The 26,185-nt window shown below is 38.0% G+C and overlaps 1 protein-coding gene across 3 annotated transcripts in view; it reads left to right on the top strand.

Annotated features, from left to right (window-relative positions):
* OTOA (otoancorin) overlaps positions 1–26,185 on the top strand; it is a 952,220-nt gene that overhangs the window by 485,097 nt on the left and 440,938 nt on the right. The gene's annotated exons all lie outside the window — the stretch shown is intronic.

Here is a 26,185-nt window from a genome sequence, read left to right as displayed (position 1 = left end):
CCTGCCTCACAGAGGTGCAAGGAGAACATAATAATGGAAGCTGTTGGTGAGGGTATTGAACTTATTTTCTCTGGTAGTGACAACGAGCCCCCTAATGGAACAGTAAAAGTGATTTACAACCAAGAAAGGGATTTTAAATTGTATAACTCTTTCCTGTAGCTAGTCTAGTCCAGGTACAGATTTGCTCTATCCAGGACTGTTTGTAAGCTTCTGAGCCCCCCAAGCCTGTCTGTGTTGGAGGGGAAGCCTTCTAGCTTATCAGTGGGAGTGGTAAGTACTAGGTAGCCTATCAACCACAAGAAGAGTGGTTTTTGACCCAGAAATTGTAGTTTATTGCCCATTTGGGCAGTTTTTCTATCTCTTTCTACTCTCTGGTTTAAAAGCCCGCATTTGCACTTGTTTCCTGCATTTCCTGTAACTTGTCTAGTCCAGGTACAGATCTGATGTATCCAAGACTGTTGATAAGCTTCTGAGCCCCCTGGAAGCATTCACTGGGAGTAGTAAGCACTAGTTAGCCTATCTACCACAAGAGGAGTGGTTTCTGGCCCAGAAATTGTAGCTTTTTGGCTGTTGGGCAGTTTTTTCCATCTCTTTCAACATTCTGGTTTAAAAGTCCACATCTGCACTTATTTCCCACCTTTCCTGGAATTAGTCTAGTCCAAATACAGATTTGCTTTATCCAGCACTGTTTATAAGCTTCTGAGTAGTGCCAAAGTCTGCTCTTCAGTTTTTCCCTTAGATCTGCTAGATCTCTCCTCTCCTGCACTTTTACTAGCTTATTCGTTTAGCACTTTACCAGACTTCTTGTAGCAATTATTGTAGCACACAAAAGTGCTACCAGCACTAAATGTTCTACAAGGAAACAGCTTCAGTATTTATTAATGCCCACCTCTCCAGGCATATCTAAAGGTCAATTCCTGTGCTTTCTCCTATTAACCTGGTGAACTTGGGCATCCAGAGGCAATGTAGCAACTGCCTCATGTACACTAACAACCCTCTCCTCTTACCTCACAACACTCAGACTTATGAGAGATGCACTTATCTATCCAAATTGGAAGCCACACACTCTCCAGCCAAGACCGGAATAGCTGGTCAAGAAGAAAAGGTCAACACTTGCACCACACCACATGCAACACATAGCCCTCAGGAACACGCACTAGCACTGCCTTCACATAAAAACACAAACCACACACCCACCTTTGTGGAGGCACTTAATAAAAATCTACCCAAACAGCAGAGACCTCAAAGGCTGAAACACACCTGACCACCACAACACAACACTAATCACAAGACACATAACTCTCCTAAACAGTGTGCCACTCAGCCAAAGCCCCTAAGTCAGAACAGCACGCCCAGCACACTAGTCATAGGTGACTCAATAGTGAGGCACTCCGATGTCCCACTCTCTAAGTTAACTAAGGAGAAAGTAACAGTCAGCTGCCTGTCAGGCACCAGGATCCGCTACATAATGCATGCAGCACTCAGGTCCCTCAACAACAGCTACAAATATGACTCTGTCATTGTACATGTGGGTGTGAATGATCTGAGATGTACCTCCCTGGACTACATGAAAAGAGATATGGAGGAGCTCTTGGATTATGTAGCCCAGGCGGGTATGACCCTAGCCCCGAGCAGCATCCTACTATCACCCAGAATGATACCACAGCACAATCAGAAAATGATTGATTTCAAAAACTGGCTAAGTTTCTGGTGTCATTCTAAGGGGATCCAGTATCTGTCTGCCTGGGATGACATGACTGACAGACCTCGATTCTTTGCCAGCGATGGCCTGCATCTGTCACCCCTGGGCTTCCAGATATTGGCCAAGGCTCTTGCCACCCCTATAGTGCCTTTTTTAGGTGGTATTCCAAAGACCGAATTGCCACCGTAACAGCTACAAACAAATGCAACCTGAGAGTCATGCTGCTCAACATTAGAAGTCTAAATCTCAAAATGCACTCACTCGAAGCACACCTTAAAATGGAGAACATTGACATTTCTGCTATAACAGAGACCTGGTTCAAGGCAGCAGAAAGCACCCCTGCACTACCAGGCTATAAATCATTCCACACCTTTCAGTCCCAGAACATGCACTGAAGCTCCAAAGATGGTGGTGTTTCCATATTCATAAAGGATGTACACACCTCCAGACCGGTAGCCCAACATAACGCATCTGAGATACTTCAGGTGCAACTAACATTGGGTAAGACAGCGATTCAGGTCATAGCCTGCTATAGGCCCCCGGCCATGTCCCAAGACTCACACTACATGTTCCTAAACACCCTGGAGATTATTAGGGTCCAACCTAACACCCTCATACTGGGTGACTTCAACTACCCCTCCATTAATTGGGAAAACTACTCATGTGCCAATACACTTGCCCAGTGCATTCTGGAATTCATTAATTCCAATGCTCTGGACCAGCTCTTTCTTACCCCCACTAGAGGTTGCAACACCCTTGATCTGGTCATTACTAACATGGTCAACCGTTGCTCTACACCAGTAGTGAACACCTCCCTGGTTAGATCTCACCACATGCTAATCACCTTGGAATTCCACCCCCCCAAAGGTAACCACCATGAAAAACTTCTCCAAAGCTAACTTTGGGCTCCTAAAAACAAAGGTGGCTAACTTCACGGCACCCATGCAAATGGAGAATAGTTGCATGACCGCTGAATCATACACCAGTGCAATGTATGGACAAGTACACAAATGCATAGATCTCGCCATACCCAATAGAACCAAGATGCTCTCCTCAGAAAAAAGAAGCCAATCTGGTGGTCCCCTGCCATAAACAAACTTTACAACAGAAGAAGGAAACTGATGCGGAATAAGGTGAAGTCCTAAGGGTGGAAAAACTCCCTTATCAACCTCAACAAAATGTTGAGATCCCTCATCAAATCCTCTAAAGCTAGCTATAAAAACAGAATTGCAGCAGATGGTAAAGACAACCACAAGGCCTTCTATAGTTATGTAAAGAATCTCCACGGCAATACTCAGATTTGATCTGAGCTACTGCACAATGGTATCTCCTAAACCATGCCAACAGATATTGCCAATATACTGGCTGACAGATTCATTGCTCATGTTACCCCTCTCTCCCCCCCAAAGGACCAACCACAATACCAGTAAATTGCTAGGCATCCAGTATTATTGCTGCACAGGTTAAAACAGCACTGTCCAAGGCCAAGAATACAGCTTCTATGGGACCTGACAATATCCCTGGCTGTGTTCTACATGAACTACAGAGTGAACTGGCACCTCACCTGTGTGCCCTGTTCAATCACAGCCTCACCACAGGCTTTGTCCCTACCGAATGGCGCACTGCTACAGTCATCCCTCTCCACAAAGGAGGAGCGACTACAGACCCTGGGAATTATCACCCAATTAGCCTGACGAGTGTGATATGCACAGCTATGGAAGGCATCATCATGGACCTAATAAACAAGGATATAGGGAATCTTCAAACTCTGGATCCCACACAGTTTGGTTTTGTAAAGTGTAGATCATGCCTGCTCAACTTGGTCGACTTCTTTGAGCCAGTCGCCAGAGCTGTGAATGAAGGCAAGGTGGTTCATACAGCTTAACTTGATCTGGCCAAGGCCTTTGATACCATTCCCCACTCAGAAATTATAGAAAAACTCACTAAGCTAAACATCAGCCCCTATATCACTAGGTGGCTTACATACTGGCTCACAGTTAGAATCCACAGTGTGAAAGTAGCTGACTCCAAGTCAGACTGCCGACCAGTCACAAGTGGAGTCCCACTGGGTTCAGTCCTGAATCCTCTCCTGTTTGGTATCTTCTTCTCTGAAGTCCAGGTCAACATGAAGGGACTCTGGCTGGCAAGGTTCGCAGACAATTGCAAGTTGGGGGCTATTATTAACTCCTCAAGTGATGTTGACATCCTACAGAAAGGCCTCAGTGAGACCAAAGACTGGTATCAGAACCATGGCCTTAAGCTCAATGCCAAGAAATGTGTCATCACCCCACTTGGGTAAAACCTGGTTCCCTTGAATTACCACATTGCTGGTAGTCCACTGAACACAGAAGGTGTTATAAGAGATCTGAGAACACAGGTTGACAGCAACCTCTCTTTTGACCACCACGTTGCCACTGTGGTCAGAAAGTCCTTTTATGTGGCACATCTCATTACTAAGGGTTTGCATCCAGGAAGAAAGAGGTCATTGTCTCTGTCTACTCTTTCCTCATTAGGCCAGTCATCACATACAATGCCCCATTTGGCATGTACCTCACCTGCCAGACACCTGCAACAACTGGAGAGGCCACAAAAGAACCCCACAATGAGGATCCTAGGCCTTAAACACTTGTCCTATATGGATAGACTCAAAAAAGTCCAACTATTCTCCGTCTCATATCGCCTACTTAGAGGCGATCTCTGCTTGACTTACAAAGCCATGTCTGACCCAGCTCTGTTAGAAATGCTACACCTAAAAAATCCCAATCCCTTCACACTACATGCTCCAGAGACCTCAACCTCATTACCACAATCAACAGAACATGCTGACGGGACTGGTTCATAACCCAGAGACTGCCAGTGCTATGGAATAGACTTCCCATACATGTCAAGCAGAGCACCTCACTGGCCCTCTTCAATAGAAATCTTGATGAGTGGACGGGAAATAGAAAATTCAACACGGGGATCACTCCAGTGGCTCTACTTGACAGAGGCACTAGGAACTAAGTTTGGGTCGCACGATGCTAGGGTAATCCTATTGGCTAGGCTTGTAAATGCTTCAGGGCCATTAGCCTAGTACAGACTTATGACCTTATGAACCTATAATTATGCAGAGACTGAACTGGGAATGACCATGGCAGACATTTTCTTCAAGAAGACTGAATTATGTGCCAGCTGAATGAGCAAACCTAGTAAAGGTAATATTGGACTTTAAAGTGTATGTCTGCAAAATGAAATTTAATAAGCAGCTATCTGTACAAAAAAGGGACTTAGTTGTTTGTATAGCCCCCCACTGCATCCCTTACTAGCTTTATATGAAAATTGTTTGTGAGTTAGATTTGATAACTATGCTTGGTAGGCATATAAAAAGAGATGATATAGTTAATGGGGAAATCGAAGGGACATTTAATTTCATACGAGAATGTGATTTAAGAGCTATGAAACCGGATAAAGGTGGGGCGATTGTGATTACGACCACACATGAGTATAATGAACGTATGTTAACTATGTTAGGTGGTGATGCATATGAACTTTCAAGTTTATCTGAACTTAATAGAGCTTATTATAACATTAATAACCAACTTAGGGACATGTATATAGAACATCACATTAACATAGATGAATTTAAATACCTTACTGTAGTGGTACCCAGGACACCCACTATTTTTGGGGTACCTAAGGTACATAAATCGATTGAGAACCCACCACTAAGGCTAATAGCGGATGGTAGGGGCTCTAATACGGTCCCATATGCTCAATTTATAGACCATAAATTTAAGCAACTATTGGAAGAGGAACAACATTTATGTAGGGACTCCTGAGACTTTTTGGCCAAACTGAATAAAGTAGAATTTTCTGTGAATGACCTTTAAGTCACAATAGACGTGCATGATTTATATACAGTGATACCCCATAACACTGCAGTGGATTGGGCACAAGATTATTTAAATAGGAGAGGGGTAAATCAAGATAGTATTAATACATGCACAAAGATGTTAGAAATTATATTAAAGAATAACTTTATTATAGTAGGAAAAGGATACTGTTGTGGCCCAAAGGTCCAAATCAAGAATCTAAAAAAATAATATATAAAACAAGAAAGATAGGACCACCGCAATAAATATCATAAAAGGAGATTTTATTCTTCTTTAAAACAAAGAGATAAGTGCTTTCGCGTGCTAACAAGGCATGCTTCTTCAGATCTTACCACACAATTAATACTGCTTCATGTATATATATATATATATATATATATATATATATATATATATATATATATATATATATATATATACACTAACATCACCTTCATGAAAAACACCTGAGGCAATCAATCAATTAGCAAATAGCAAATCATCCTATTGTACTCTGGATGCAACTTCACTTAAACAGTAGTAAATGAATTTAAATAAATTTAAACTAACAGAAAAACAGCCATTGCGTCATATCTTATAACTATGTTCAGGCTTACACTTGATTGCCATAAAACTATGCAGCTAAACATTCCATCACATAAAATGTAGAATATGACTATATATCTATCATAAATTGTATATATAAAAATATTAAATATAAAATAGTATAAAAATATACTAATATAAAGTATAAAAATACTAATATGAACTATATAAAGTAAACATATGGCTGTGTATGAGAAATTCTACAGTCTTACATAGACCACTCCATGAAATGTATTAATAATACATATGTTCAAGTGAATAAATACTTTCAATTCATGTATAAACATGAACATAACACATGCATCTCATAAAAACAAAAATAATAATAATAAATATATACATTCCATGATCTTATTAATCTAAGTTCATTTATGTGTTCGTGCTTCTAATACTGGCTTGACACTTACAAAATTATTCAAACCTGGATATAAATGTGCACGTAATTTAAATATCCAACATAGCTCTATCAATTCTAAGTAATTCATTTTATCACCTCCTCTTTTATTAACAGTTACTATTTGTAATACTTTAAATTTAAAGTGATGGTTCTTCTCAGCAACTATGTGTTTTGCAAGTGCATTTTGTTGATTAGACCATCTAATATCATATATATGATTATAAATCCTGTCTTTAAGTCTCTTTGTTTTAAAGAAGAATAAAATCTCCTTTTATGATATTTATCATTGTGGTCCTATCTTGCTTGTTTTATATAATAACTTTATTATCTTTGAAGGAAAAAATTTACAAATAAAAGGGAAGGAGTTGCGATGGGATCCCCAGTGGGTTCTTTGTTAGCTAACATAGTTATGCTACAATGGGAATATGAGTATGTTTTTAATCAACAATATAGGGGTAGTATGGGAATATGAGTATGTTTTTAATCAACAATACAGGGGTAGTATTAAGTTGTATTTATGAGAAGCCGCGGGGGTGCAGCAGATAGCGTTGTCACCTCACAGCAAGAGGTTCTCCCGTTCGATTCTCAGCTGGAGTGCCTTCTGTATGTAGTCTGCATGTCCTCCTTGCGGTCGAGTGATGGTAAAGACATGCAGGTAGGTGCAAGCGTGAATCGGCGTGCCTTTATTGAAGGTTGGGCGTCTGGCTGGCAACTCGGCACTGTAAAAATACACTGTCAATCATGAGCGGACCGGAGTTCTGCTGTGGCAACCCCTAACCAGGAAAAGCCGAAAGTCTAGCAAGTCTAGCATTAAGTTGTATTTATGCTACCTGGATGATTTGTTTATCATCTGGAAGGATCATGAGAATGAATTATAGCAATTTCTGGACTATATAAATAATAGTACAGACTTTTTAAGTTTCACACATACATCTAACTGGGATAGAATGGCGTATATAGATGTGCTGATAGGGAAGAATACTTCCATGACTAGCTATGTGGCCAGTAGCTACTGCAAACCCACATACTCAAATACCTTACTACATTTTTCTAGCTCTCCCCCTTACAAACAAAAGAAAGGGGTTGTGAAAGGACAAATGATTAGAGCAGCATGCATGAGTACCCGGGACATTGATTTAAAAAGGAATGTGAACTACAAGAAATACTGGTAGAGGTCTCAATGAAAAGAGAAATGGGGGGTTTTAAACCAATCCTGGCTTCAGAACATTGTAGTGGATAAAACTCATTAATAGTGAGACCTAAGCAAAATAATTATACAGGGGCTATGATTACACTTTATAATATGAAAAGTAGTAAAATTAATTGGATTCTAAATAAAAACTGGAATGTATTCAAGGAAAATTATGGTATATGGCATGCATTAGGGAATGGTCCAACTATAATATATAGGATAGGTCATAAAAATATGATGGAGAGAAAAATTATAAAAAACACACCTCATGCCAGAATGATTAAATGTGGGAGATGTAGTACATGTAGACATGTATTGGGGGGTGATAGGATAAGTTTGAGGAATAAGGATTATTATGTAAAAGGGAGATATAACTGTGACACCATGGGAATCATTTATGGGGCCCGCTGCCAGTTCTGTGAAACCTTCTATATAGGCAAAACTGAACGAAAGTTGCACAACCATATTTATGAACAAATGTATGAGATAAAATGAAAACAACTACTAATGCTTTGTGTAAGCATTTGGTATATCATGAGGGGCACGAGTTTAAATTTAGTACATTGAAAAAGATTGAGGAAAAACCCACGGGAGCAGACTATGGTCCTTCTATTTGGTAAAGCAAGAATTAATGTGGCAGATAAAATTAGAAGCGTATAGATACCCAGGTCTTAAAGAAATTGTTAGTATTAGTCCAATACTTAAAAGGTATATTTATCTTGGTTGTAGCAACTTTTAAATTTGGTAGGTTAAGGCGTATGTTGTTTATATGATTTTTACTGATAAAAGCTGTTGTTGGTTCCTTTAATAGTAATTATATTTTTCAGCATAGGAAATTTATTTCACAGTTTTTATATCTAAGATTTAAGATTTTATATATTTAGGGCATTGAAAGAATTTTTCTTCATGCCAAGGGTGCATGGTTTGAATTGTTCCACCGTCATTTACTTACTGTGTGACCTTCAGCAATTCAGTTAACCAGTGAGTACTCTAAGGAAATTGGGAATTTGAGCTAAGTTCCTTAATGGTCTGAACTGTGTACCTAGTAACTAACTACGTACTTGTGATGATTTTTGCAAGCCATTCCCTACTGCATAACTGATCTAGCTCAGGAAATGTTATGGCAATATCATCAACACACTATTTTTAATGCAACATATGCCATTTATTCTTCAAGAACAACAGACAGTGCATTAATAGATGAAGCACTGAAATGCAAAGTTGTTTGCCAACAGCAGAATTTGCATTATTATTAGTTCTCTTTAATGTGGAGTCGTACAGTTTTACTTCTGCAGAGATTCTAAATATTGACAGCATATGTTATCAGGTGGTTAATATTTTGTATGCTGTCATTATAAAAAAACATATTTAACTGTGCTACATATGGCTGGGTGTTATGGTGTGATGTTAGTTACCTTTATACAACTTCATGGAGTTCATCCAAAGCTACCAATAAAGTACATGGAATGTATTTCTCTAAAACAATAACGGATATACACAGTCAACAAAGTGTAACTGACTGTGATGACGGTGAGAGGCTATCTGTGGATGAAAGCATCTTATCTGCTTATCATTTTTAAACATGAAAAGGCTATAATTGTAAGGATCATATTGAGAATATTATGTCCTGTATTATGTTTATTAATTATCTTATCAGGGAGATTAAAGAACTCCTGGTTATACCCTACATTAGAGGTATAGGTGCCTCATTTTATTTAGGGGTAATTGAAGTCTGCTTATATAATGAAGTTCTTTTTTAGAGAGTTCATTGAGTATGAGTACATTTATGAATCTTATATGGTATCAGGAGACATAGAGAATGTCCTACAACCAGCTGTAACATGATAGTTTGTCCTATTTAGGGTGATTTGGAATTCTATGAGTTCCATTTGTGGGTCTCTGGGAATCTGCCCAGAGGTGATACTGTCCTTAGCAAATATAAAGATCCACATTTGCCATTCGGGACTGAAGGCATGATAGGTGAAAAAACAGTTATGCATGGAATTCTTTATTTAATGTAAACCATGTCACAATAATTATGCAAATACAGATGCTTCCCCAGTGCAGAAGAGCCTCAACATCAGACAAACTGTTGCTGAAACTTCTGCTATTGAGCAGTGTCACCTTAATAAGATCCAGGTTTATGATGGAATTACATTAGCTGGACTCTGCTTAAAAAGGTACTATGGGGGCAGCAAAAGCTTTGGCCAGTATACTGGAGACTTGAAATGAGAATTGCAGGCCATCTTTTGTGAAGCTCATTTGAACTGTCCAGTATCTTGTTTCATGCTGAAACACACTGGATTCCCCTAGAATGACACCAACTATTTAACCAATTGTTGAAATCAGTTATTTTTCCTTTGTGCCAAGGCATTATTCTTTGAAAAGGAAGGATTCCACTCAGGACCAGTGTCTTACCTGCATTTGTCATGTACATGCACATGTCACTCTGCATATCTCTCAGGGATTTGCATCCTAAGTCATTCACTCCCACATTTACCACCGCCAGCATGTCATTTTCATATTTGTCTGATGAAAGGATCTTTAAACTCTTTACAATGTCAAATATCATGACACCTGAAAAGTAACTCACTACTACATTATCTTGTCCAGTTTAGTGAGCAGACAATTTATGTGCTTAATTATAGAATCACTTATCAAAATATTTTTTATTAGTGAAGTGGTTTGGAGTCATAGATTTTACTTGACTTGACTATTGGCAGTTCTTTGCTATAGATGTGCATGAAGGAGATGAGGTGTTCCATTCACACCGAGCTCTAGTCTTCTTAGATCAAGGCTTTGGTAAGGATTTTTTACAACAATAGTATAAGACATTTTAATGTAATTTTGTTTAGATTGTGATGGAAGTATATACTGTTCACTGCCCTAATTATTATTGTTTTTTTGTGAGATGGAAGCCTCCACATTAGCTAAATATTTGCAGTTGTAGCAAATAGAATTACTTGTGCTGTGTAAGAGTTTGTTTATCTATAAGCATAAGACAGCTACCACACAGCCTGTGGATATGCAGTACTAAAAAATTGGCAACAGAAAGGAAGCAGGCAGGCTTACCTTCCAATTCAATAAACTATAGTTAGTTATATGCGCTAGTTTATAGAGGAATGTAACAAAGTGGGTGACCAATGGAACGATACACTGACTAACAGACAATACGTACATATAGCTAAATGAGATGATTCAAAGAGGAATGCATACCCTAAGCTAATAAAAGAAGTAAACATGAAGAAGATTAGGTTTATGAAGCAGTTGCGGCTTGCGCTGCTCTCTGCTAACAATGGATGCTTATTGGCTAAGATAGTAACTATGAACTTATGAGTGGCATAGAGCAGCCACCGGAAGCTTAGAGATCCAAGATTAGTAATTCAAGTCCACACTGTGGCTCACCACACAGCTATAACTACATGGTGTCACTTGTTCGTTCCACTAGTAATATTGACTAAACGAGGTCTGAGAGAAGAAGATTTACGTACAGCATCTGTACAGAACGCATTGCAACAGTGTAGCTCTAAGTGCAGCAGAATGTTAAATCGTGCTAAAATGGCTTGTTTATAACACTGGAAAACAGCTACAGAAAGTTCAGTAAAGCACACCAACCAATAGCAAACACTAGAATTTCACCTCAATAGCAAACGTAAGCCTAGAACTAGTCTGTATTTTTCTTCAACCAAAATAAAAAAAAAATGGTAATTTAAATTCAAATAATAGTCCAACAAGCTGCCAATGACAGAAATAAGCGATAAACAAACACCAGAATACGCTGAAACACACCCGTTTAATAGCAAAGCTTTCAGGTACAAACCCTTTATCAATACTCATACAGGTTACAAATAAAATCAAACATTTAAATAGAAGCCAACAAAGCACATGACCAGCAGCCAAAGATCATGTGATGAAAATTTGTGTTTAAAAAATATATACATAAACTTTAAAATACAATTATTTCAGTACTGAATGTTGTAATTTCACTAATATTGGCTTTAGTGTGACAGCAACATTCAAACCAGGCATCTTGTCAGCTGAAAGTCTTAAAATCCATTCAAATTCTTTTAAATCTAATAAATTGTTAATGTCGCCCCCCCCCTCATGGATACACACACTCTATCAATAACGCAAAATCTAAACTTGTGTTGATTGCCACATAAGGATATATGCCTGTATAAGGCATTCCTATCATTCCCTCTCCGTATCTCAGACTTATGCTCAATGATACGGTCTTTTAATCTTCTCGTAGTCTTGTTGTTTTATTGGCATCCAGTGAAATTAAATCCATTATTGGTGGCAGACCACTTTTTTCTGATAAAAATATGGCAAATTTTAAATGTAAGCTTGGTTACAAGGATTTTAAAAATTCAACTGAAGTGAATAATATTAATACATATGGAACTTTAAAATGTCTCAACTGTAGTTGCTGCCCTGATATAATAGATAAAGAAAATAGCTTAGACTTTAAGCATCCGGTAAGTGGGATTATATACAAGTTTAATCTCATGGCAACATGCATTTCAACTAATGTGATATATTTAGCTACATGCACGTCTTGCCAATGTTTTTACGTAGGTAAGACTACGAGAAGAGTAAAAGACCGTATCATTGAGCATAAGTCTGAGATACGGAGAGGGAATGATAGGAATGCCTTATACAGGCATATATCCTTATGTGGCAATCAACACAAGTTTAGATTTCGCGTTATTGATAGAGTGTGTGTATCCATGAGGGGGGGCGACATTAACAATTTATTAGATTTAAAAGAATTTGAATGGATTTTAAGACTTTCAGCTGACAAGATGCCTGGTTTGAATGTTGCTGTCACACTTAAGCCTATATTAGTAAAATTACAACATTCAGTACTGAAATAATTGTATTTTAAAGTTTATGTATATATTTTTTAAACACAAATTTTCATCACATGATCTTTGGCTGCTGGTCATGTGCTTTGTTGGCTTCTATTTAAATGTTTGATTTTATTTGCAACCTGTATGAATATTGATAAAGGGTTTGTACCTGAAAGCTTTGCTATTAAACGGGTGTGTTTCAGCGTATTCTGGTGTTAATTTAAATTCAAAGCAAGGAGCTGGAAACAGTACAGGCTGTGTTAGTGTACTCAATATTAATCAAAATCCAGCAAAAGGCACTCAGTTCAATGGTCTTGACATCAATAATGAGTCAGATCTGATTTAATCGTCTCACAATCTGGAGTCATTGCTTATAATGGAAGGGAACCAGAAAAGGCTTTATTTATAATGCTGGAAAACAACTAGCAAAAGTTTTCAAGCTCTTGTGAGTCTAGATAGGCATACTATAGTAAGGAAAAAGATCCAAAACTTTGCAGAATGATGACTGTGTGGTAAGATCCATGCCAATCAGATCCATAGCCTTGGGTTCATTCCTGGCACCCCCACACACACCACCACTGTCACTGTCTGTATGCAGTTTTGCATTTTCTGCCTAAGGCTGCAGGGATCTTCATCTGGTACTCTCTTTTTCTACCTCCTCTCCAAAACATATCTGCTTAATTGGCTACACTAACATGTCCATTTATCTTCTTTCGGCTTTTCCTGGTTAGGGGTCGCCACACCGAAACTCCGGTCCGCTAATGATTGGCAGTGGACTTTTTATGGTGCTGAGTTGCCAGCCGGATGCCCAACCTTCAAAGAAGGCACACCCATTCCACGCACACACCTCGATTTATATGTTATATTTATTCTTGCCCATGTGGCTCAGGTCATGGCTGAAAACTGTTATAGAAGGATCGTTTCAGTTTATCTCATTAACAAATGCATATTAATAATAAAAGAAAAGAGTAAGTACTCTGTATAAATAGTCAAGGCAAGAGTAAGTACTCTGTATAAATAGTCAAGGCAAACAGGCAATAGCTGCGAAGCCGAAAGCTTGTTAATATGCTTCTGCTAAACTAAGCAGGGAAGTCATCTTAGACTTATTCTCCTCATTTAAAACATTCCCTATGATTTGATCTTGTGAGGTCATCAAATATGTATTCAGTCCTATGATTGCAAATCTATACATGCAGTCAATTTCCAGGAGGCTCATACCTCCTTCAGAACAGGGAATATATAATCTTGGTATAAAATGAATTTTATAAATCATTTGGTAAGCATGAGCATTTTTCTTATTTTCCTGTCCAACTGATCTAATACCTTTTGGGGCCAATCAATCACCCCAAAACTGTAAATTAGAATAGGAAGAGTAAACTGGTTTATAACGTGGACTTTGTTCCTAGATGTCAGAGCCATTTTCAGTATTTATTTGAATCTTCTAAAATAGTCGTATTTGTTCATGTTTTATTGTTGATCCTTCATCAATTCCCAAATATTTATACACTCCCTCCTGCTCAAGTTCTTTAATATCACATTCCTGTCCCAGATTGATATTTTCTTGGTGCTGCAGCTTTCCTGCTTTAAAGGTTGGTTTTTGCACATTTATCAGGACCAAATGACATTATTATATCATCTGACAAAGTTTTGACCACTTGCAATTGTGCTTTCAGTTCCTCATCTGATGAACTATACAGTTTTATGTAGTCCAACTGAGCAGAAATGAAGAGACACAAGCAGGAATATTGTGAAGCGCTTTTCGTTTATGACACAACATAAACTTCATCAGACAAAGTGAAAGACACACAAATACATTTAAATAGTTTGAATTAACCAATCAGATAATAAATAAAACTACTCATCAAGCACGTTACCACCCACTTTACAAAATTCAAGATACACAACATTGTTTAAAAATTCTTATAAAAACACTTAATGTATTAATATGCTAACACATTTACTAATAAAATAATTAAGAAATGTCAGCGTTTTAAACTTTTTAATTTTAAAATACTGCTAATAATGCATCCTTCATTTAAACCTGGTAGACTGTACGCATTCAACATAATTTGCCAGGATAATTCTAATTCATCTAACTTAAGACCATCAGGACCACCTCTGGCATCCTGGTGAACCTGGTCAATAACAATAAATTTAAAACTATGACTGGAAAATTGAGCAACATGCTTAGCCAAAGCATTCTCTAGTTTGTTTTTCCTTATAGCGTATAAATGTTCGTACATACGGTTACGGAGTTTCCTTTCAGTTTTGCCTACATAAAATGCAGGACAAAACTGGCATAACGCAAGGTAAACCACAAACTTAGAATTACAGTTATTCCTCCATCTCAAATTAAACTGTAAGTCATTAACACTGAATCTATTAGACTCCAGTATGTACGAGCAATAATTACAAGATTGGCATTTATACATGCCTGGAGTCCTAACTGTGTTGTTTTTAAGTTCACAAAAATCCTTGAGGTTCATACCTCTCCTATAAGTAACAAGGGGATATTTACCTACACAATTAAGAACTTTATTGTCACCCTTGAAAAGCTCCCAGTTTTTCTTCAAAATTCCAAAACACCTAGAACTATCAATACTAAATGTAGTTATGAAAGAAGGAGGTTCAATAATCACCTCCTGATCAATTATAGTCTCGTCCAGAACTGTCAATGTGTCACTGGTAGCACATGCTGGAATATGACCTATCTTATTCAAGAGTGGTATATAGAAATGAGACTGACGTTTTAAAGAGACTTCATCAATAATTTCATTGATCAACTTCTCAGGGTAACCTCTAGCTAGAAACATTTTCTTCATAAAAGCACATTCATCACTGAAGTCAGTATCCACTGTAATAATCCGGGCAGCACGAACCAATTGTCCCTTTACAATAGCCCGTTTTTGGTGTTGTGGATGACAACTGGAGTAATGAAGCATTGAATTACAGTAAGTATTCTTCCTATGAATAGAAGCTATATATCTGTCTAAAATGCTGTCCTTAGAAAGTAAAATATCTAGATAGGCTATAACCCTGGAGTCAAAAGTATGTGTAAACCTAAGAAAGGTAGTAGTTGAATTAAAATAGTCAACTACCCTGTCTCCAAGCTCAACGTCACCGTCAAGCAAAATAAAAATGTCATCGAGAAAACGAGTGTAAAACACTATGTTGTCTTTAAAGGTGCAGTTGTTCAAAACATGTAAGTGTTCCCAATGAGCCATGACCATGTTGGCCACACTGGCACCGCAGGGTGACCCCATGGCTACACCTACTTTTTGAAGGAAAAGTGAACCTTCAAACATGAAAAAGTTGTTAGCAAGGATAGTACTTAAAAGTTCCTCTACTAGCAAACATTCACCGTTCGGGCATCCCTGAAGTTTGAGTGACTCGATGATCCAATCCACAGCTTCCATATGTGGAATACAAGTGTATAAGTCCCTGACATCAATAGTCAGGAAATTATAACAACGTTTGAATTCAATCTCATTCATGTTCCTCAAAAAAGTCCAAGAATCTTTACATATTTGTTTGATGTTGGACAAATATTTTTGTAAAATAGAATCTACAACTTTCGCACATGCGTACGTAAGAGAACCTCTGCTATCAACCAGAGGACGCATGGGTGGATTCATGGAGTTCTTATGTATCTTAGGGATACCAAATAAGCAAGGCAATCTGGGAAATGAGATAGACATAAAGTTATACATGTCTTGACTGACTCTACCTTCCAGGTATAAATCTTCGATGACATTCTTTATTAAACTGTGAGCTTGATTAAGTTCTGAAATAGAACTAATACTATAAGAAGAAGAGTTTAACAAGCTAGACATCCTAGCAGAATAATCTACGTTGTCAAAAATGACAACGCCCCCTCCTTTGTCAGGTTTACAAATTCTGATGTCGTTAGTTTTGATAAAGTCAAGACAGTCTCTTTCTACATAAAAGTCCTTGTTGGTGTTATAATAACCGGCTTTTTTATTTGATGCTAAGTTGCGAATATCAAGTTCACAAAATTGTTCAAATGTTTTAATAATAGGGTTCAAAGGTGGATTAAATGTACTGGGGATTCTAAATTCACTAGGGGTATTCACAGAAGATTCACCAAACAACATATTCAAGTTGAGTTTCCTAGTATACATTTTTAAATCTATAATAGTTTTAACTAGGCTCAACCTACGAGGTGGCACATAAGGTTGCCCTTTAGACAACAAAGTTATTAAATCAGGTGATACCTCTACCTGCGAAAAGTTGTAAACTGTAAAATCACCACTAGGGTTATGCAAAACTAAGGGTTTAGTAAGACTAGGGGGTATCACTTGTTCAACAATGTCGTCAGGTGCTTCTACACAAGACACAAAACTACTGTTACAGTCTTGGCTGTTAAATATTGAACATGATTCTACAACATTGTAACTTAAGTCACCAAGTAAAAAATCATTTAAACAAGTAGTTGAACTGGCCATTTGACCATCTAATTGGCCCTCTGTTTCTTCTTCTGGTTCGCATACCCCATCTGTTGTTTCGGCCTTGCCCCTAAAAAATTAGGGTTATTAGATCTTAAATTGTAGTGGCCAAAATGTTGGTCTTGTTGCACTGGTTCATTAATATTAAGTGGAAGTTGAGATGTAGACTCATGTGGTGGCCTGTTAGGAGAAGAATACACCACTTCCTGATGAGGTAAAACAGAACCAGGATTTTTACCTTTATTGTAACCAGTGGAAACAGAGTGTTTCCCAATGTTCCAAGATTGAGACGTAAGGTGTTGGGGGTATGCTACCCCTTCTCTATAAGCTTTCAAATCCCTGTCAAGTTTCTTGACTTTATTAGCCCTCAGTTTATCAAGGTAAGCATCAATGCTAGAAAAGGTACGATTATATTCATATCTGTACCTAGAAAATTCACTGTCCAGTTTAATTTGATTGTCCAGGTCACATACTTGCACTGAGAGGTCATCAATAGACACTTGGTAATGCTTACACATTAATTCTAACAGTTCAAGGCCTTGCCGGTCAAATAATGCTATAATGTCCAAATGGAATTGGGAATTAGCAGCCAACCCTGTTGGGTACTGCCACCGTCTTAAACCTTTAGGAACAATTTTGTTTTTAATACATTCAGTAAAGTAAGAAACTTCCAGTTGAGATTTCTTCAATTTGACTAGCAGTTTGTCAATGTCTTTCAATTTAGAAGAAATGTTAGGTATCACAGGTTCAGAACCAGTGTTCAAACGCATATTATTATTGTCTGAACCAAAAAATGCAGTATCAGTTAACCAGGTATTAAAGTTAAAAGTATTACCTGTTGGTGATGTAATATTGTTTGAGATACCAACGTTAGGAACACTACCAGACCTTGTAAACTCATTCATCCTGTTGCCAAAATTAGTGTCATTTTTAGAACCAACTTGCGCCGTATTTATGGCACTAGAAACTGGAGCTGCTACTCCACAGAGCACTGTATCACTAGGCTTTTGACCGCCAGCAGAACGAAGACATCCATCGTTGGTTAAATAAGAACCATTAGGCACCAGAACGTCACTGGTCAGTGATGAATTACTTCTCTGCCCACAAGGTATACTGTTCACAGTGCCGCTAGTCACAACGCCACTATTAGTCACACAATTACCGGTACTCGGACTATTCACCACCTCAAGGTTTGTGAAAACTGGAAGTTGTGCTCTCTCAGCGTCAAAACGGCGTTCTAGTAAGTCCAACCGGTTAAGCAAAAGGTCCAAACGTTGGAAAACATTCTCAAAATTAGAGTTACTTCCCGGTAGAACATTAGGGGGTGGTAGCTCGGTGTGAGTTTCCTTTTCATTTTCATGCAAAATAGCAGGAGTCCCATAAAGCGGTGTGCCGATATCTTCCATAACTGCTACAGAAGTAAAATCAAACAGACAAACTAATGAAACACTCGACAAACAAACTATGTAGTCCAACTGAGCAGAAATGAAGAGACACAAGCAGGAATATTGTGAAGCGCTTTTCGTTTATGACACAACATAAACTTCATCAGACAAAGTGAAAGACACACAAATACATTTAAATAGGTTGAATTAACCAATCAGATAATAAATAAAACTACTCATCAAGCACTTACCACCCACTTTACAAAATTCAAGATACACAACATTGTTTAAAAATTCTTATAAAAACACTTAATGTATTAATATGCTAACACATTTACTAATAAAATAATTAATAAATGTCAGTGTTTTAAACTTTTTAATTTTAAAATACTGCTAATAATGCATCCTTCATTTAAACCTGGTAGACTATATGCATTCAACATAATATGCCAGGATAATTCTAATTCATCTAACTTAAGACCATCAGGACCACCTCTGGCAGTTATACAGTTTTAAATCATCCACAAAAGGAGGATGAGAAGTCTTTACACTTTGTTGTTTTCTGGGAGCCAGATTGTAGCTATGACCTAAGCTGTTAAGAAGACAACTTAATGGGTTAAGAGCAAAACAAAAGAGCAGCAGTGACAGGGAGTCACCCAGGAATATCCCCCTTTGAATTTTTTTACCCGGGATAATAATTTGTCCTTTATCATGGCTTAGCTGCAAAGTGGTTTGCAACTGTTTCATGGTCACCATAATATAATTGATCAATGTAGGGTGCATCTTATTCATTTGTGAGCACTTTTTTATCCATGCATGTGGAATGCTGTCAAATGCTTTTTTGTTATCTGTCCATGCCATACTTAGATTCTTCCCCTTTTTACAATTCTTTATTAATTCTCCATTACAACTTTATTTAACAATAAATGATCATTTGTTCCATATGACTTTCTTTTATTACCCATTTGTTTTATTACCATGATTGAGTTTTCTTCTAAATGATGATAAACTCTGTTGGCATCAATTCCAGTATTAGTTTATACATCACTGGAAGAAAAGTTATTGGTCTATAGTTTTTAGGATATCTTGCAAGTTGACTCATATGAAGGAGTATCATTTTTCCTGTTATTAACTAGGTTGGTGTCTGTTTGGGATGCACATATAAATAGTTCCTTCTCATGGCTAAATCTTCATTTAAAAATGTTAATACTTTTAGTCAGAAATTAGGTACTGCATCTGAGTTGGGGGGGTTCCAGATAGGTGCTTTTCCTAATTTTGTTTCAATTTCTCTGGCTGTTACTTCATCCCATTTCATATCCTGTACCTTTAATCTTCTTATTCTTTCTTTTTATTCTTCTTTTTCTAAACATTGAGCATCTTTGTTATGTTCCACAGGATCTTCATAGATATTTCTCCAAAATGTGCCTATTTCTTCTTCTTTTTTTATGGTGTCTCTCTTCCATTTGCCTTATTTCCCAGTTCTCTAGAAAATATTTTGGGATCATCAATAAATTGCTTATTTTGTACTTTTCCTTTATATTTATCTGCATATCTTCTAAGTTTTTTTGCCTGTGCTGATATGTTTAGTTTATTATTTGCAGTAGTGTACAATAGATCCTGGTCTGTTCTGATAGTGCATGTTGCTTTTATCACGTCTATCCTTCTGAGTATTTTTCCTTGATCAGCTCCCTCTCCTATACTTTTTTAAACACTCAGGCATAATAGAGAGACTCTCTCAACTAGGTATCAATCTGTATGTTACCAGATGGGTAACAAACTGGCTCACTGATAAAACCCACCTAGTCAAAATAGGGAAAGCCACCTCAAGTAGTAGAGCCATAACAAGCGATAGACCCCAGGGATTGGTCTTAGGGCATCTGTTATTTGGGATTTACTTTTCTGAGGTGCAGGACAAAACCAATGGGCTATGGCTGACCAAGTTTGCAGATGATTGCAAGCTGGGCACTGTCATCAATTCCCCTAGTGATGTGGACATCCTCCAAGAGGGTTTCACCCAAACAAATGGCTGGTTCCAGAAACATGGCCTCAAGCTGAATACCAAAAAATGCATCATCATCCCTTTTGGGGAGAGTGACTTCCCCACAAATCATCACATTAATAACAACATCCTAAGCATGCAATCAGTCATGAGGGATTTGGGCATCCAGGTTGATAGCAACCTAACTTTTGACCACCATGTTACTTCTGTTGTACAGAAAGCTTTCTACATGACCCACCTTATAAGTAAGGGTATCTCATCCAGGGACAAGGAGGTCATAATATCCTTGTATTCTTTCCTTATAAGGCTCATTATTAAGTACAGTGTCCCTTACGGCATGTGCCTCACAAAGTACATGCAGCAACTGAAGAGATCACAGAGGTTCCTCACCAGGAGAATCCAGAGCCTCAAACATCTATCCTACACTGACAGGCTAAAAGCCCTGTCCCTCTACTCAGTTTCATACAGACTCCTCAGAGGTGACTTCTGTCTGGCATACAAAGCAATCTCAGACCCCGCCTTAATGAGACTGCTGCATATTCGCAAGTCAATAATATATCCTGTTTACTTCTGTTATATTGCATGAATTTTTATGAAAATTCTCGATTACTATGTGCATTTCTTTTATCACACTTCTAACATTTTGGGTCTTATTGACTTTCTGTGGTATATTCCTTTCATTAATCTTAATAGTCTAAGCATCATTATTAAATCAAGCAATTATTCCCTTAGATCATTTTCTTCTAAACTAAGGGCATATTCTTTGTTTTCCATTTCTTGCAGTTATTCTACAGAAAATCTTCCTCTGACATATTCTCTTCAGCTTCATCCTGTGTCATCCATTGCTCTTTCATATGGGAACTTACTGGCTTATCACTCCACAACATTGACTGTGTCAGAATTGCAACTGTTTCCTGTTCCTTCCTTTGCCATGCAACTGCAACTGAACTTTTGTATTGGTTTCCTACTGAAGTATCTTCATATGACAACAGATCAGATGCTTCCACTCCACTGGTTTCTCCTTAATTTGGGGATTCATTATTCTATCCTGCTGTGATGTTATTAGAGTTAGATTTTCTATACTAAATCCTTCATTTCACAGGTAGTCCATAACTTCAGTTTCTATTTTTTTAATTTCTTCATTACTAATCCTCTTTTTCCCTTTCCCCCTCTGTTTTCTAATTGTTTTGTATTGTAAACATTTAAATATCTGGCCACCTTTGCCTGTATTTCTCTTTAAAGATCTTTGGTGCTGCTTTTTTATATTAATTAGTTTTGCTTTCTCCTTTGCATAAATATTGTACCATATTAAATCTCTTTGTTCCCATGTCCATATTTCTTCTTCAGATGTCTCCCACTACTCCTGTTTCTCCTTGCCTGGGGGACTCATTGTTCCATAATGCTGTGGCATAACCTGTGCTAGACCTTCTACACTAAATCCCGCACTTTACAGGTATTCCATAACTCCAGCTTCTATTTTTTAACTTCTACTTTACTAATCTTCTGTTTTACATTCCCCTTCTGTGATCTTATTTTTTGTATTGTGAAATTGCCCATATCTAGGTGCCTTTGTCTGTATTTGTCTTCGAATATCTTTGGACCTGCTTTTTTGTATTAATGAATTTGGCCTTCTTATTTGCATAAATATTGCACCATATCACGTCTCTCTTTCTTTCTTTCCTATGCCCATGTTTCTTATACCTTTCAAAAATCTCTAGATTTTGTTCTTTATATCTTCTCGCTTGATTACTTGTCTTTCCAAACAGTCCAAGGTTTCTTGGTCTATATAATGTTTTTCATGACTCTGTTGTATTAACAAATACAACTTTGCATTTGAAGCTTTTGATAATTTTTCTTGTGCAAATATTTTTCTTTCCTCTAATTTATCTCTATTAATCTTTTTGTTTATCTTCTGTCTGGAAATTCTGGGCTTTTTGCATAGTGGTAGCAATACATCATTTCTTTCTTATCCTCAATAGTCTGCTCTATCATCTTTATGACTCTTTTTTGGCTTATCAATTTTTGTGATTTTTGTGGATTACTGCTTCCTTCTGCAATAGGGGGCCATCCTCCCCCTAAGCTGGCCTAACCCCATTGTAGGAATGTTTCCATGTCTTGAGATTTTTACACCGTCATGACATTTTTTCAATTTCTGGCACCACTGCGCCTACCAGGATTGGGCACTTTTTTATCCTGGGACTTGTGCACCCAGTGTCTTTTTTATTTTTAACCTACTTCTGTCCATGATATATGTTATATAAAATACAATCTATATATCACTGTCATCTTGGTGAGATTTTTGTAAAAACAGGGTCCACTTCATAAAGGCACTCACCAAGACTTGAAGATGAATTCAGTTTCAGCAATACTATGCTGCTTTGCTTGCTGATTTTATCATCTCTCCATTTGGACCCTATTTCCTCTGTATAGTTTGTCTGAATATATTAATGCCTCAGATGTCTTCAAAAAGCTGAGCCTATAAAATATTTTCTGGTTAAACCTGTGCAAGAAAAAAGAGCAGTGCATGAAGCACAATTTAGCCACACCCTAACAACATTGCTCAATCTCAACCTCCATACAGGTATTGTATCAAGTGAATGGAGAACAGCTACGGACATTCCCCTGCATAATGGAGTACCTTCCACAAACCCAGGTAATTACAGACCTGTAAATCTGACCAGCCTCATATGCAAAGACATGGAAAGACAAATCATGGAACTAATCAAGCAGGACATAGGGAACGTCCAAACACTGGACCTGTTTCAGTTTGGATTTGTCAAGGGCAGGTCATGTTTACTCAATCTGGTTAATTTTTTAAAAAGGTCACCAAAGCAAACGATGAAGGCAAAATGGTGCATACCATATTCCCCCAACCTGACCAATGCTTTTGGCAACATTCCCCATTCAGGCATAGTAGAAAAGCTAAATGAACTGTGAATAAGCCCCTATGTCACCCACTGTATTGTCAATTGGCTCATAAATAGGATGCAGGAAATCAAAACAGGAGAAGTTACATCAACAGAGAGGAGTCCCCCAGGGGTGTTTGCTGGGACATATCATGTTTGGTATTCAGTTTTCAAAGGAAAAGCAAATATCAAAGGGCTCTAGCTGATTAAGTCTGCAAATGACTACAAACTAGGAACAGTCACTGAATTCCCAAATGACTTTGCCATCCTGCAGGAAGGTTTATAACAAAAATAATAACTGAAGACAAAATCATAGATTGAAATTAAATGCTAAGAGATGCATTATTGTATCATTTCAGAAGTCATTTATCCAAGGGAACCACCACATTAACAATAGACCCCTGAGGGTTGACCCAGTTCGGGATGTGTGAACTTATATAGACAGTGACCTAACTTTTGACCAACATGTGTCCATTGTAGCAAGAAGGCCCTTCTACAGTGCACAGCTTATAAACAAAGGGATTGTGTCTAAGTCAAGGCATGTCATTCCCCCCTTTACTCAGCCTTTTTTAGGCCATTTATTAATTATAATGCCCCCTTTGAATTGTACATGTCGGGAAAACTGGAGCACTCACAGAGATACATTGCTAAAAGGATACAAGGGCTAAACAAAATGTCTATATGGACTGATTCAAAGCCCTGCCACTATACCGGGTATACTACAGACTGCTAAGAGGTGGCCTGTTTCTGGCATACAAAGCATCTTCCAACCCATTACTTATTGATTTACTGCACATTAGCAAGTGAAATGGCATCAGAAATACTCAGTCTAGGAATCTAAACCTCCTCTGCAATATCAACAAAATGGTTTGGAGGAGGCAGACAATACCATTGCTCTGGAATAGACTCTGCACACGCACACACACACACACACACACACACACACACACACACACACACACACACACTCACAAAACAAAGCTTGTCCCTGTCCATATTCAAGTGCAACTTGGATCTATGGATGGGAAACAGAAAATTTACTCCAGAACTGCCCCTTGTGCTACTAATGGACAATGGCAGCTCCTAAATACTTTAGTCCATGCATCTGTCCCTTCAAATTATCTATGGTATGATCCCAGTTATTCTCATTAGGGATAATATATAATTATCGACCATGGTATAGGTAAGACCAATCTCTATCCTAATGGGATAGGTTAATTTGAGCACACAAAGGGAAACTGGATAGGCTTAAAATGGCCCTCAAAGACAGCTAGCCTAGTATTTACCTAAGAATCTATAAAACTATGAACTATTAATTGTAAGGCATGTTTAAAGAGGTGTTTTGATACACACACACAATGAACAGTCACTTAAATTTAAAAAAGGTGCAGGAAAAAAGAATAGGATCCAGGCTTCTGGTGAGCCGAAACCCACTGTTTACCCAATAGAGTAATAGGTGTGTCAAGTGGATAGAATAGCCTTCATCTCAATTCAGAGTTCAAATTTCATGATGCTTTACTGATTTCTCTTATAACTAGGTAGGTAGCTGGTCTACAGGGCCCAGTTTTGGGTGTAGTTAGGGCCAAAATATGCAAGCACATACGAAAAGATATCAGTCTGACAGCCATTCTAAAGCACTGTAGAACATTTCTTACCCTACTCAAAGCAACATTGACGATTGAAATAAATCAGTTCTGTAGCATGTAGCCTATGTAAATAATACCATCTTTTTAGTCAGCCCACTGCCACAAAGGTTTTTTTCTCCTGACTGCAACAACAATCACCGAGGTTCAGTGATAAGCTGAAGCAGGTGGGGGATCACCAGTGTGAGAAAGTTGGACTAAGTGCTTGTAATGACTCTGTCTTTGGAGAGCTGGGGGTGTTGTTATTTTGCCTTCAGCACCCAGTGAAGGCTAAGTGCAGCAGAAGAGATGACCTAAGGGGTAGGATACAAAATGCAAAGTGCTGTAATGATATGCACTCGCTCTGGAAAAAAAAATTGAAAAACAGAAACTGGAAGCTTCTCCTGTCTCCACCAAGTCCTGACTGTACTGGCCTTCTGGTAATGAACCAGTCCTTTCTCTACAGCTCTGAGTCATTGCTACTCTGAAGCAGCTCAGGGTGTAAACCAATGAGAATAAAGGCCACAGTCCTTGGAAGGGGGAGTTTATAGGAAATTTAGAAAGGAGGTTTTAACATTCTCAGGTAGATGACACTGACTGGCAAGACCAGTGGTGTGAGTTGGATTTATGATATGATAGAACAGGCCTGCCAAGAAGTAAAAAGCATAGGAAGTTAAAAAAAACACCATCATTAAGTCATAACAGATGTGCACAATTGACAAACAGTGACACCCATTATAAGGTTATCAGAATTTCAGCACAAACTTTAATAAGTTTGATTTGATTCTATGAACATAGGCGGAAGGGATCACTCTTCTTCGTGTCTTCCTTCCTGACTCTTCCAAAGTCACTTGCATTTCTCAGTTCTGTGAGAAAATCCGATTTTTTCACCTATAATAAGGCCTCAAAAGCCTCATCCTTACAGCTGTGAATTGTGGCCTGTATTGCATGTGATATTTAATTAACTAGTACGGAGTTCCTCCTCTAAGGCTTGTCATAGCATTAGCTAGTCACGGCATTAGTACTACAGCCTTAGTATTGACTAATTGCATGCGTATTGTTGTAGTTTGTTAACAAGGTTCTGATCTGCTGCCCAGTTCACCAGCCATGCCACAGATTCAAAATGTTAATATTTTGAAATGCTTTCTGCATTTCTGCACGAACATGTCATAGATGTCTGAGTTGTTTAAGCTGTTACGTAGCAGA

Source organism: Protopterus annectens, chromosome 12.part0 (assembly GCF_019279795.1).
Source record: "Protopterus annectens isolate FY-2018-M chromosome 12.part0, PAN1.0, whole genome shotgun sequence".
Classification (NCBI taxonomy): Eukaryota; Metazoa; Chordata; order Ceratodontiformes; family Protopteridae; genus Protopterus; species Protopterus annectens.
This window is presented reverse-complemented; position numbering and strand designations above follow the sequence as displayed.